Below are 15,061 nucleotides of genomic sequence, written 5' to 3'. Positions count from 1 at the left end.
AGTACATGTTGTTACCTGCAAACTCACCGGTCTCTTACAAGAATTACTTACACTCTGGTTTTGAGGTTTCTTTGTGTGTACCTGATGTAATTTATAACAGTATTCATGTTACATTATTTGGATAGGAAAGACTTTCTGATTGATACGTCTGGAAATCATAGAATCAAAGAATCATAGAATCATAGAAACATTAAGGTTGGAAAAGATCTTCAAGATCATCAAGTCCAGCCATCCACCCTAGAAACCCATGATCACTAAACCATCTCCCAGAACATCCTATCTACCCCTTTTTTGAACACCTCAAGGGACGGTGCCCCTACCATCTCCCTGGGCAGCCCGTTTCAATGCCTCATCACTCTTTCTGTGAAGAATTTTTTCCTGAACCTCCCCTGGCACAACTTGACCCCATTTCATCTGGTCCTATTGCTAGTCACTAGGGAGAAGAGGCCAACACCAACCTCACTCTAACCTCCTTACAGGTAATTGTAGAAAGCAATGAGGTGCCCCCTCAACCTCCTCTTCTCCAGGATGAACAACCCCGGCTCCCTCAGCCTCTCATTGTAAGACCTGTTCTCCAAACCCCTGATCAGCCCAGCTGCCCTTCTCTGCACCCTCTCCAGCACCTCAATGTCTTTCCTATACTACAGTGCCTAAAATTGCAGTGCTTGAGGTATAGCCTCACCAAGGCCAAGTATAAGGATAAAATCATGCCTCTGGTCCTGCTGGTCACACTATTTCTTATGTAGGTGAGGATGGTGTTGGCCTTCTTGGCCACCTGGGCACACTGCTGGCTCATGTTCAGTTGGCTGTCAGTCAGAACCTCCAGGTCCCTCTCTGCTGGGCAGCTTTCTAGCCACTTCTCCCCAAGCCTGCAGTGCTGCTGGGGGTTGTTGTGGCCAAAGCACAGGACCTGACATTTGGCCTTATTGAAACTCACACAATTGGCCTTGATCGATTGATCAAGCCTGTCCAGATCCTTCTGCGGAGCCTCCCTACCCTCAACACTCCCCCTCAACTTAGTGTCATCTGCAAACTTACCAAGGATGCACTCTATGCCCTCATCTGAATCATCATTAAAGGTGTTGAACAGGAGCGGCCCCAGTACTGAGCCCTGGGGGACACCACTCGTGATTGGATACCAACTGGATTTAACTCCATTCAACACAACTCTTTGGACCCGGCCAACCAACCTGTTTTTTATATTGGGGAGATCTTATAGCATCCTTCCAGTACCTGAAGGGGACCTCAAGAAAGCTGGAGAGGGATTTTTTTCAAGGGCATGAAGTGATAGGACAAGTGTTAATGGCTTTAAACAAAAAAAGAGTAGATTTAAATTAGATATTAGGAATACATTCTTCACTGTGAGAGTGTGAGACATTGGCAAATGTTGCCCAGAGAAGTTGTGGATGCTTCACTCCTGGAAGTATTCAAGACCAGGTTGGATGAGGCTTTGCGAAACCTGGTCTAGTGGAAGGTGTCCCTGCCCATGCAGGGGGAGGCTAGAACTAAATAATCTTTAAGGTGCCTTCCAGCTCAAACCATTCCATGATTCTATCATGTCAGTCAAATATCTGATATCCAAACACAATCAAATTTCAAAAGTCTAAGTTCATATACAGCTCCTAAAGGACTGAATTGATAGATCTCTTTGACAGCACCTCCATTTGTGTTTCATAAGCTAGTGTAAGAAATTAGACAGCTTTCAATATGTGCTAGGGGAAAGGAGCTAGACAAAGACACTTAAATGAACTAGCCAGATAGAAATATTCTGGCATACTAGCTAAAAATAAACCTAGTATTAATAAAAGTGAAAATAATCAGAAGATCCACACACAATTTTAATATTCATTAAAAATCCTCTGCCAACACATTAACTCTCTTATTTAATTTTAGTAATAGCCTGTCTTGACTGAAAGATGAAAGTGTTTCTCTAATAGATTGAACGGTTTGCCAGTTCTGTTCTAATTCACAGAGTATCTATCTAACCTCTGCTGAGCTCCTGTCTCTGCCTCACTGACTGGAGATAAGAGTGAAGCTCTGGTGTTCTTTGCTAAACCTTGAAGTTCAAAGATGTTCTGTGCTTTTCTGCTGCTTCCATAAAAACAAGAGAGGCCGGTGCTTTCTCTCTTGATGTCTACTCTAATAGGTATGATCTCACCAGTCATTCAATGAGAGCAGAAAGGTAGTGAAAAGAAGCAAGCAATTCTGGGGCTCAGCTTGCATGATCTTCAATTTTGCTCTCAGAGATTCAACTTTGCATTTTTCCTTCAACTGACAAAGACTGAAATAGTCTCCGTGGGCTTGATGTAAGCTTATCTCTGAAGATAAACATTAGCCTAGCAAAAATACATTCAGTCCTTTTGTCAAGTCTCCCACGAGGAGTCTGTCGGTACGTTCCTTGGCTCTAGCTTAGTTCAATCTTAACTAGCACACTTAAAACATGGGTGATTGAGAGCAACTTAACTTACTTATAGTGAGCACAGTCCTATGCTATTTGGCCTTCTACTGGGTCAGTCTCCAGTCTCTCTGCTTTGGAGAGATTACCTGCACAGTAGTGAACTTCAAAAGATTTTTGTGAAGAGAAGGATCAGGCATGCATCTCTGAGCATCACTGAACAAAGACTTTGAGCTTTGTAGATTTGTCTTCATTTGCACATGGGAAAATTGAGCTTTCAACCTATCTCTGATACTTCAGAATCACCATCGAGACCTGCAGACAGTAATGCAGCTCCTTTTAGTATCATGCTCTTTCTTAGCCCCTGTGTTTTTTGTGTGAGTTTGTTTTGTTCTAAATGTTCCTCTCTATATGGGAATATCTTTGATGCCTGACTCTTCAACCTACCAAGTCTTTCCATCTTGAAAATTAATAGCACTTTGTTAAGTGTTACTTCATGACATCTTTGGGCAGAGATACCATTTCTCTATAACAAATTTTAATTACATCTTGTTGGGAACCTAGGAGCTTTTCCACTGGAGCTAAGAAGTCATGACAGTCAAATAACGTTAGACAGAGTTGTGTTAGCTGCTGTAAATTTAATTTCTACCTATAAAGCAGATGTAAGAGGGATAAAAGCATTATCAGTTATTTCTGATATGAAATACTGAAACTGCTAAATAAAAGGTCATCTTAAACTTATTCCTTTCTCCTCTTGCCTTTCATTTTTTTTTTCCCATCCTACACCCTCCGGCATAATCTTACTGAAGTTCTGCTTTAAACTTCATTTTAAAAACGCCCTCAGAAAAACTCTGCAAAAGTGAGATTTAGATCAAATGCTGGGGAAATCTATCATTAGAAGCAATGTTTTCGGAGAGGTCCAACCAGTCTGGTTGGCTGGTCTGGGTGAGCACAACTTTGCCTTCATGTCAATAACAACAGAAAAGCCCACTTGGGTGCTTCTGCCCTCCAGGGACTCTGTTATCATCTACTGCACCACAATGATCAGTGCATTCTGTGGAGCCTAAAACAGAAAGCCAAAACTAATAAAATCTCGATAACTGCAGTCCTTTGGATAGGTATTCCCCCACCAGCCAGCCTGCTGGCAGTGCCCTACTTTTCCAGGCTGTCAGGCAAGGTCAGCTCCAGTGGTAAAGTGTATCAAGAAGAAGTAGTTAGAATTGGCACCAAGACTTCATGATGATGTTGGACCAAGCAAGCTGCCGAGTGCGGGTTAGGCCTATCCCAGAGGTTATGGAAGTCTTGGATATTCCTTTGAATAAATCAGAGTTTCAAGGCATCAGCCCTGCAATCTTACTGCATGGCACAGAGTGCCCTGTACTGTTGATGAATGCTCTGTTCAAATGTGCTGGAAGGCTTCAGCTTCATACCGTGCCTCACCAAGCACCTGAGAGGCGATTAAGCTTCACTGGCACACAGTCTGTTCTTTCTGATTAATTACAATGGCACACCTAAAGCCTGATTGTTCCTACTAAATTGCAATTTTTGTCTTTCTGTACCTGGATACTTCTGAGGGTGTGATTTACAACAACTTGATTTCATAAAGAAGGTGCACTGTTTATCATGTGAACATCATGAACTACATACATCAGCACTGCTTGTAAGAGAAAACATAGCAGCAAAATGTTTTTATAAATAACATCATCATTTCTTGCAGCTTCCATACCTGGCAGCTACTATTATTTTATAAGGGAGATGGCTGGCAGATAGAAACTTACATTTATATTATTTGTGATGGCAATAGGCTTCATTCCTTTTCTCATTACTTTGTCATTCTCAATTCACCTTGCCATTTCTCAAACAGCAGATTTTTCATCACACAACAAATCCATCCAAAGACACATAATTAGAGCACTCGGACAAGTCTATGCTCTGCCTGCTCAATTTCTCAGAGAAAAATGGGGGGTGAGATTGTGAAAAGCATGTCATGATGACAGTGCCCCAACAGGTCCCTTTAAAAGTTAAAATAGAAGACAATGTCAAGCATTCACCCTTTGAAATTCCTGTGCGTTTTCACAGTCTACTGTTTCAGACTCCCTCAGCACAAGTAGTACTAGCCTAGTTTTGTAACCTCAATAACTTTTTTTGACTTTTTGTTTGCCCTCATGGTTAAAAAAAAAGAAAAAAAAAAAAAAAAGGAAAAAGAATTTTAAAAGAGCTAGTCTGCCATGTATATATTTCATTAGGTCTTGGACCTTACCAGGCATTTTATAAATGTTATTAAAAAAATCAATGCATGCTTTGGAATTATAACACAATTCACATTAAATTGCTGAGTTATCCCTGTCTATTTTATACAAGATTGATCATTATGATTTTTTATGCTTACATTAGTGAGATGGAGAAAATTACTTTTTATTACAATGGGCAATCCATATGCTTCATTCAACTTGCATCTCTAATAGCTGAATAATGCACCTGCTGTTTAGCTAAACCTAAAAATAAATGTAATTTCTGCAATCCCTTCAAGTTTGTATCTCAAGAAAAATTATTATTTCTCAAATAATTAGAGATGAGCCTATAACTCTATTGATCATAAAGAAGAATATTTTCCTTCTCTATTTTACTTTTAAAGGACCGTGATTTAGAAAAAAATCTTTAAAATTAGCCTGACAACTTAACATTGAGAAGAATTAATCATGTTAGTGTCATATTGAGCTGCACTTTCCTTAATAGCTTGAGGGGCAGAAAAGGAGATTGGTAATAAAAATTAAAGACAGAACCCTTCTTTTCTTTTTTTGACTTTTAAAACTTTTCTTTGTGCCTCTTGATAATAGTCCTCTGTTTTATAAGTGAAAATTGGAGAACTGACTTACTGAAAATATCTGAGGTGTCTCAAACCACAGGTTCATTCAAAACTACATATTTTCTGTAAAAGCAATAACTGAGGTTTATTTTGTTTCCATTTTCTTAATAGAAAATATATTGAGAATTATTCTATTCAAGCTTATGTTAAAAAAAGTCAAGTATCTGTCTGGAGCACAGAATGAAGAGTTTCAAGCAAATTTGCTAGTAACGCAGCAAAAAGTCCAGGATAAAGGAGTAAAAGGAAATATTTTTTTTTCCCATCAGACCAGGGCTTCACAGATCTTGAACCTGAAATGGGAATTTTTGCTGCATCACGGGTAACTGCATTCATTTGAGGTTTTCCCCACTCAGCCGAGGAATAACAGCAGATAACAAAGATGTCTCCAAAAATCACCAGCCTGTCATTGTGCAGAGTGAGAGATCTGATATATTTCCATAGCCATTCTCCATGTGCTACCTACAGCAAATATTGTTCTTAACTAATCTTGCAGGTACAGTAGCACCACCTTGAAATGAAAGGCTATTTAAATATTTTCCTATATGAAAGCCCTTTTCCCCTCCATAATGAGAAGAGATTGAGTTGAAGACTTTTTTAAAATATACCCACCAAGAATCCAGAGTCTTTCTGCTCCTAGGGCATTCAGCACTAACTGCACATTGAGACCCTGGGATGGATATACAGGACTTTCTTCCATCAACACCCTACCTGTGCTGAGTTGGCTGATATGGGACTATCAGCCACAGCACACAAATTCCTGATCACCACATTGGGGAGGCTAGCCAAATGGGGAAAGAGACAGAGTGAACAACCACTCAGAGCTACAGCTCAGAACATCCTGCACAGGAGCAGTCCTGTCAGCTCCCTGAACAATCTCCAGTGCAGCTTAGCTACAGAGCTTATCCTTTCCCAGGATTATGCCCTAGGGTAATCCAAAAGATCAGGAAACTAGTAAGGGACATGCAACTAAAAATGATGAGGCACATATTCTGACATTTATTAATTATTAGCTGAGCGATGCAACACCTCAAATAATATAATACTGTACAGTTCTGAAATTATCTTTATTATAGTTGTGTTGATAATAGTCTAGGAATCCTTATGATTTTATTTAGTAAAATAGATCCAAGGGCAATCCAAAGTACTGCTTGTTTTAAATGGCAAACCCAAATTTTGGTGAGAATAAAATACAAAGCTGAAAATGTATCCTTGGTTTTGAGTTCCCTGGAGAGCTGAAATTATCTTCTTATTGCACCTGTTACTACTATGACATGAAATAGGTTTTGGCTTAAATTCATTAAATATTATTTCAATACAGTAATTTCTCTAAGGTCCTCAAATATCCCAGTTTCTACAATTACACTTTCCACTAGGAAATCTTGTGTTTGGTGAATTTAAGAGTTCTGATGAGGACATCAGATGTTGCTGTGCTGTTGCTGTCAGACAATAGTCTCTGTCCAAGCAGGCAGCCAGATACCCAGAAATCCCAGGGAAAATGGCCACTATAAATGTTTAAACAAACTGTACCTAGTACACAAAAGAATACAGAACTTCCAGTCTAATTTGTTCCATGTACAGCTGGTCCATGGATATTTTAGATGAATCAATCATTTTTAATGTACCTGCACCCACAGGTAACGTCAGTATATTCACATAACACAGGTACATATGTTTCTGTGTGAGAAATCTTTCCTACTGCTCCATTTCATTTCACAGCCTATATCTCAGCTTTTGCCCTGCCTGGAAAATAATCTGTAAGTGAAAACTGAGTCATTTAAAAAAAACCACACACACACACAAAAAAAACACCACAAAAAAAACCAAAACCAAAACAAAAACAAAACAAACAAAACAACACAAAACAAAACCTCACTTCCTGATGTGCAAGTGGTTTCCATAAAATATTAAAATACTAAAAATTAAAACACTAAAAATTAAATACATATATATTTTATGTTACTGGTGATATCAGCAACGTCAACTTGTATCAAGTACCTATTGGCATTCTCAAACATGTTCTAGCTGTTTTCACTCCATCTCAATTCATGCTTTCTCAAAGATTGAAGGTAAATAAAAATTAATACACAGGTGCTTATAATCTGTTTCAGTTTTCAGGTAGATTTTCCTTCCCAGGAGTAAAGGGGCAGACTTTGAAAACCCTACAGTTTTTATCTCTCAGATGCAACCACTTCCAATAATAGCATTTTTGAAGAAGCTCAGCAAAAGAATGGTGCTGGTGCCTCATGAAGCATGTGTCCCCAGCCCCATAGTAGCATCAGAAAAACACAGCTGTATGATATTAATTTAAAAGGAAATTGAATGTAGTCTGCTCTTAGGACTAGGGAGAGTTGCCCAATATTTCTACAAAACAACCCTTTATCAAGCAAATACAGCATGACAAGTCTTAGAGTAGGCTTTCTAGCAGTTTTTAAAGTGTTCCATAACTGTGATGAAAGAGAAGCAATTTATGTAAGTCATTCCTCTTTTATTTTTTATTAATAAAACTGGATATCTGCTATCAAAGTAACCATCTAAATTGCATTAAAAAGCTTTCAGGTTTTAAATGTTAAACACCATTAAAAATTCCAGCAGTGGCAGTACAGAACCTATGGACAAAACACAGAAAACATCAGCAGCTGCTGAAAGGATAAAGTAAGATTGTAGAAATAGACCATCACAACTGGGAAAGGACTGAACTTAGCATTTAATAAGATAACATCTTAAATTAATTCGAAGGAAACAATTGTTCAACAATATTCCCTATTGTATTAACACAGTTTGTAGAAGTGAGGAAAAAGTTGACGGGCATGCAAAACATTTTAAAACAGTCAAATAATTTTTATTTATTTTTCTCCCTTATGATAATGGCAATTATTTAAAGACATTATGAGACTCATATCTAATTTCTATACCAAATAATCCATTATTCTATGGGCCATTCACTTCTCACTGAGCTTATGAGATTCCAGGTTTATCACCAGACCCAGGATAGAAGAAATTATGTATTAATCTACAAAACATTTAAGAACAACCAATAGATAACCAATTTTGTTGATGTCTCTCAATAATAAACTTCCATTTCTATCAGAATTTGTGCCCTGAGAGATTGACACATACATTGCTAAGTTGACAAAAACTCACGTTATCTCCTCCTGCAGAGCCCTCATGAGATCGTTTCTCATCCCACTCACCCAATGACAGCAGTAGAAATTGGTAATTGACCATCAGCATCACCTCCTAACTACTCTTTTTTCTTCCTTGTAATGATGTCACAAGTCGTATCTGATGACTAAACCCTTCAAGACCAGCAACGGGCCATTGTGTCAGTATTAGAGATGGTCCTGAAACAGAGACAGACGTCATGCACTTCTGCTTCCTCCAGAAGTTCCTTTTCTGAAGGGCCAACAGAACAGTTCATTTCTCAGTGGCCTCCACACATGAGTTATTCAAGCTCACAGTACTTTAAAAATACCAAACGCTTACAACATGCAATAGAGTTATCATCCTACTGCACTGGAAAGAGTGTGCACAGTCTGAAATAATTTCAGGGAGCATGGATTTCCTTCTTGGACCTACCAACCAACTGACTGTTTTTATGCTCCAAACTTCACATTTTCTCTTAGTAAGAGCTCCTGATCAAGACTTAGAAATCCTTCCTGAGCTGAGAAAAAAAACTCCTAGTGCAACTCTGTCAGAGGCTCAAACAGATTTCTTCTTCATTCAAAGAAATCAGATACAAACAGTGCTAAAACAGACTTACTATTTCTAAAAGACTTACTATTTCTAAAAGACATCTAACACATGAGCAGGCTCAGAAACAGGCAACTTAATTTCACCTTAATGACAGGTAGTGCATAGTCTTTGAAACAAAGGCAGCCTGGACTCAGGTTTCAAAACTTCAATGGCAAACAGGAGACAGAAACCCATCCTCATCTTCCTGGGCCCTGGGGCAGCATCTGTAGTGCTGAATAATACATTCATGTCCCAACTGAGAAGGTTCCTCACTGTGAATGGCAAGCAGGTGGCAGGAAAAATAAGAGGGAAAGAACGGGTGCATTTAATGACCTTATTGAGTCCTAAACCTTAATTTTATCTCAATTTACACATGTATTTACTGAATTAGTAAAATAAGTACTAAACAACAGTAGCATGAAGACAATCATGTTGGTTTTACTATATAAAATTATGCTGATTTTATGCTGAATTTCTCAGAACATGGGCAAAATGTGTTCTTATGATATGAGGTACTTGAAATTGAAACTAAGCAAAACTCAAATGACACTGGCAAAAGGTGGAAAGTTCAACGTACACGTTAAGGAATTCTAGTGAAGATTCCTTCACCCCTAAAAATACATGACCCAAACAGGTAACAGAATTAGTAAGCACAGGCCAGTCTTTAATTTAGTGATGTCAATGTTGGATGCAGAGGCAACCTTGAGCACTGTGTAATCACTGTCAGTTATGGGGAGAATTCTTCCAATTTGCAGCTAATCACTCAAATATCTACAGTATAGCTCAGCTTCAAATTGGGCCCTTGATCAATAGATATGATTCTTTTAAAAAAAAGAAAACTAAGCTGTCCATATCATCCATTCAAATTTTCAGCCGCTACAAAATGAGATGTTTGCCTTAAGAACTAAGGCAGGTTTAAGCATCATCATCTGCAGCAATAGGCAAATCTTAGACACTAAGTCACTTCCTGTACATAGCGAATTCCTTGTTTTTAAATTCATAAAGATCTTTTAAGTACAGGCTCTAGTTATTGGTCAACATTGCCAAGAATTTCTCATAAATACAAAAGCAGTTTTCCCAAATTACTTGAGACTTGGAATCTCCCTCTTAATTACAGCTCCAGTTGCCGAAGAACTTGCTCACTGAGGAGTGTACAGATGTCTTACTGCAATCACATTTTGTTCCATTTCTTAAAAAATAAACATTCACACGGTGACTTCTGTATGAGTTTAGATGAATATGATTACCGTATTAATTATGAAAGGCAAGATAACAGGTTAGGAAGCCTAATTAATTCATCAAACTTCAGGTCTGGTCTACAGCAAATTAGCTGTGTCTCTTAAAATTAAAAGCTACCGTGGATTGATGCAATAATTGTAAGACTTAATTTATGTCAGGCCTGAAATTAATTGTGCTAAAACTTGCCAATCACTACAAATAGCAGATCTCCAACACCTAAAACTACTGCTACAACTGGTCTTTCCAACAAACCATAGACATGAGGTCTTTAAAATAGAAATGAGATGCAAGCAAATTAACACTAAATTTAATGCAACAAATCAATTGTGAGGTCACCATGGCAACTTCCATAACATTAAGCATGAATTATGTGACGAAATAATTAAACATTGCTTTCATTGCAGACATTAAATTTACTTTATGCAGAATTGTGATCATATTCCTTCCCCAGAAAGTTTCAGTGAAAATTAATTCTGGGAGATAATTTTAAAATCTCTAATTTCTGAGAGGCAAATAGAATTATTAGGGGAAAAAAAAAAAAAAAAGGATCAGTGAGAAACAATTTTAGAGTACATACTATCACATAAGTAATGTCTGTTTCTAAAAAGAACCCACCCCAAATTAAATATTAAATTGAGCCCCTATACTTCTCTCCCTGTCTTCCATCAGTAATCTCAACTATTACAACTAAAACCAACAGTAACAACAACATTTTTACAAGCTAATCTGCTTGAATACAGGCTATCTGGTTAAAAGGCAACTTTTCTGATGGACATTTTTCCCCTTGAAGCTCTGCCTGGAGTGGTAGGTCATGCACAGCTGATTGATTTTTCTCTACATCCTTCCCACTTTATCAAAAATGCTTCATTAATATCTCACACAAAAAGAGGAGACAGTATTTTACACATTAAGACAACACCAGGTATAATCTTACTGCTCTATCTGGATTTCTCCAATGAACATCAGAAGACCTAATTAGTCCCTTTGCTCCCTGTGTCACACGGGGAACTACTGGGAATTAAGCCTTTCATAGAGTAACTCTTTGTCTAAGTACAGAATATTACTGGATATCCAGCCTCATAGAAATCATCATCCCTGGAGGTGTTTAAAAACATTTAAATGTGCTGTTTAGGAATATGGTTTTGCACTGGACTCAGTAGAGTTAGATTAATGGTTGGACTTGATGATCTTAAAGGTCTTTTCCAACCAGAACAATTCTGTGATTCCTATGAAATTCAGCAAGAACAGAAAATCTGTTTTCCCGGATCCACGTTATATAGTTCACATTTCTTTTGCACTACTTACCAATCTCCCAATGCCCAAAATTTCTCCATCTTTGTCATTAGCTTCTCTTACAGTAATAGCTAAAAGTCTCAACTTGCTCTCAAAGGTGTTAATCCATTCAGTCCTCAAGTATTTAAATATTCTATGTTTTGAATGGAATTTATTTTTACTATTCCTCTTTTGTAAAGAGCACAAATGGTAGACTTCCTAAAAGCACAGCATATAAGTGCTTCAGTCCCTTTCTTTGTTCCTGATAACCTCTCAAGTAGCTACAGACTTCCTTTTGGGAGAAGCTAGCAACACAGCTCCTCTACCAAGAGTTGTCTGTTGAATTTCTTATCAACCACAAGGAAAAAAAAAAAAAAAGATAGTAAAGGACTAAGATTTTAATCCAAAGAAGAGTTGGAAGCATAAGAGAAGACAAGCCTGAAGTTTTAGGAGACCTTAAGAGAAATGTCTTATGCGTATGAATTCAACATTTCCGTGGAAATTCCCCAGTTCTTCCCATCACACAGTTTGTGGCTGGTATTTCCTTCACATGATTACAAAAACCAGAGTAACTCTGACTGTTCCAATGTTTCTCTAAGGTCTACTGTAGACTAACAACCCTATCATCTTGTTTTCAGCTACTTTCATTCAAGCCTAATATTTAGTTAGTATTTCACACACTGATGAAAATCAATATTAATGATGTAGAGCTCTGCTTTTTTTCAACCCTTCTACAATTCCTGGAATAAAATCAAGAAGGGGGTTACTGATTAAAGTGAGTGCAACTTATTTGGGTTTCCTTCAATCTTTTTTCTGCAGTTCTGGGCTCCTGATTTATAACATTTAGCATAAGCACTACCTTTATTTTACTTAATACAGAGTTTTCATATGCTTCTGGCTTCCTTAGTCTTCTGAAAAGGCCGCACTATTGCTAGACAGTTAACAGTTTACAATTAAAAATATAATTACAACTTTTACACCTTCTTCGCCCTCTTTGACTGTTACCAGACAGGGTCTGTTTGGATAGCTAAAAAGAATTATTAAATATTTATTTTTAAAGCACCATTCACATTTTTTCCTCATGAAATAGCCTGTCCAAAGTGATTTGCCCCTATTGTTTTCATCTCTAGATGAGTGGATACACACACTGTTTGTTTGGATTTTATTCTGTTTACCAAAACCATCTGAGGTCAAGTCTTGATTTCTACTTACTTACCTGTGATTCTCTGTTCTGAAAATCAGTTTCTCCTTATCTGCTTAGATCAGGTCTCTATAGCTTTATGAAAAACTAAATGCAAATTGGAAATAGAAAGTGTGCTTTAAAGCACTTAAAAATGTCAAGCGTGTTTTGGTATTAGCTTTATGAAGCTTCTAACATTATCACCTGAAGAGAAGCCCTGTAGTTATGTAGGTTTTCTTTCCCTCTCACCCAATTTTATTCTGTGATTATAAGGCAGACTGGAGCCTGAAGCATTCCCTAAATTATAATCCATCTTGCATATTATCTGTTATGACATTTTTCCATAAGCAATTAAAGATTGTTTATGCTCCTGACTTGTCAGTTCCTTGAACATGGTAATGACTTTTTTGGTTATGGAAAAAAATATGTCCTTCCTAAAATCACTGCAACACTAACATAGGTTTAGGGTTTTTTTCAGCATTTCAAATCTGCTAGCCATCAAACCAGCCTGGGATAACAACAAAGTCAAAGTATTTATTACAAGTGGACAATTACTGTTTCTCTCATTTATTACACAGACTCCTGGTATTGTACAAGCTATTTAAAACAATTTTTCTCCTTTTATTGGTTTTTTTTGTTTGTTCGTTTGTTTTTTCCTTCATGTAGCTATTTTTATTCCCCACCTCACAGGTTTTTTTATTGTCTGTGAAATTCCTCCTTTCTCCATAGACATGCACTTTTCATAAAAATATAATATGCTCTGGTATATTTGACTCTCTTGATATGGAGACCATCCCAAAAGAACAGCAATTGCTCCTCAAGGGCTGACGTCACCTTCTACCAGGGCTGCACTGTCTCATATTGTACTAATTACTCTACATTTCACTGCTGAGATACCCCATCCTCTGCTGTTCTTTAAAATGACACTTTCAAAACCTCACTGGTCTTCAGACCTTCCGGAAGCAGTACCAAGCTGACCTCAGGGAATCAACCTGACACTTCTGCCATCTCTCTAAACCTGTCTCTGAACAGGTTGAAAGAAAATATTTTGGAAAGGCCACTTTGCATCTAACAGTGCACCACCAACAACACTTGCCTAACATCCATCACCTTGACTTTCCCACAAATTATAGAAAGCTTCCTTGCTGGAGTTGTCTAGACCTGCTCTGAAATTCCCTTTGTAGACATAAGGCTGGAGGCTGTGTGCATGCCTGGGGCACTGTGCCTATAGGAGCTCTTGCTATGGCAACATGCCTCTGTGTAGCACTGCAGACACTCTTCAGCCCAGTGTGTATTTACAAGGTGCATTACAGACATTGCTAGATATCATACAGATACACTATTATGATAAAACACGCTAAAAGAAAAAAATACACAAAATGTTATCTTTCTCTTTCATTTATACATTGATCTTTGTGAAACCAGATCATTATTATCTGTCTATTCTAGAAATAATAAATGTGAGGCATAATAAAATGTTTTATGTATTTCCCTGCAGAACTCTAATCCCTGCCAAGAAAGGACAGGAAAAAATTAATGCCCTATATTCTAAATTGTGATTTTTATTATTTTTTTTCTGTAAAAACAAACAGAGCAATATCAAGTTTCTTCAGAGCCTGACTATACAGACAAACATTAGAAATCTCTCTTATATCACAATTTACACTCCGCAGAAGTTGAACAGCTTTTCCTTTCCTCAAGAATTTCTGCTTTGACATTAGCAGGTAACTTCATGGTAATAATAGAAGGAAAGTAGGGGTTACTTTCTTTTCTGTTTTATACTGAAACTTAAACTACCATGGAGCAAACACCTCATACATCCATACTAAGAGATTATCAAAGCTTTCAAAATTGATGAAGGTCACATCAGACACTGATCAAATTTCACTTTCAAGTTTGTATTTCACTTTTAAGTTTTTATTTCACAGTGCTTCTCACACATCATTCACTCAACACTTTGCAAGCATTCATCTAATATCTAGAAAGTAGAATCCACAGCTACATCATAAAGCCACAAAACCTCAGTGTCACTGGGGTTTGCTCCTATCCTTTGAATCTCTTATATTGAAATAATCCATAGAGGAAAAAAAAAATCCCTTTTTTTCTTGCCCTGATTAATAATTCTGTTCAGCAGTCTCAACATTATTTCTTTATTATGTGTTTGTTTTTTTTTTCCTTCAGAAGACATTATGAAGCGATAACCTTTTATTTTCTTCATTTTTGCTGTATTGGCAATAGACCTAATGTTTATTTCAGCTAGGATCTTCACTGTGGTCTCCTCCTTTTCATTGAGATGATAGTTCTGCCTTCCAGCTGACTTATACTTCCATTCTTTCTGCTTAATGATTCAGAAAATAGTGTCTCATGATGAAAAAAA

Source organism: Apus apus, chromosome 2 (genome assembly GCF_020740795.1).
Source record: "Apus apus isolate bApuApu2 chromosome 2, bApuApu2.pri.cur, whole genome shotgun sequence".
Taxonomy (NCBI): Eukaryota; Metazoa; Chordata; class Aves; order Apodiformes; family Apodidae; genus Apus; species Apus apus.
Note: the sequence above shows the minus strand (reverse complement) of the source record.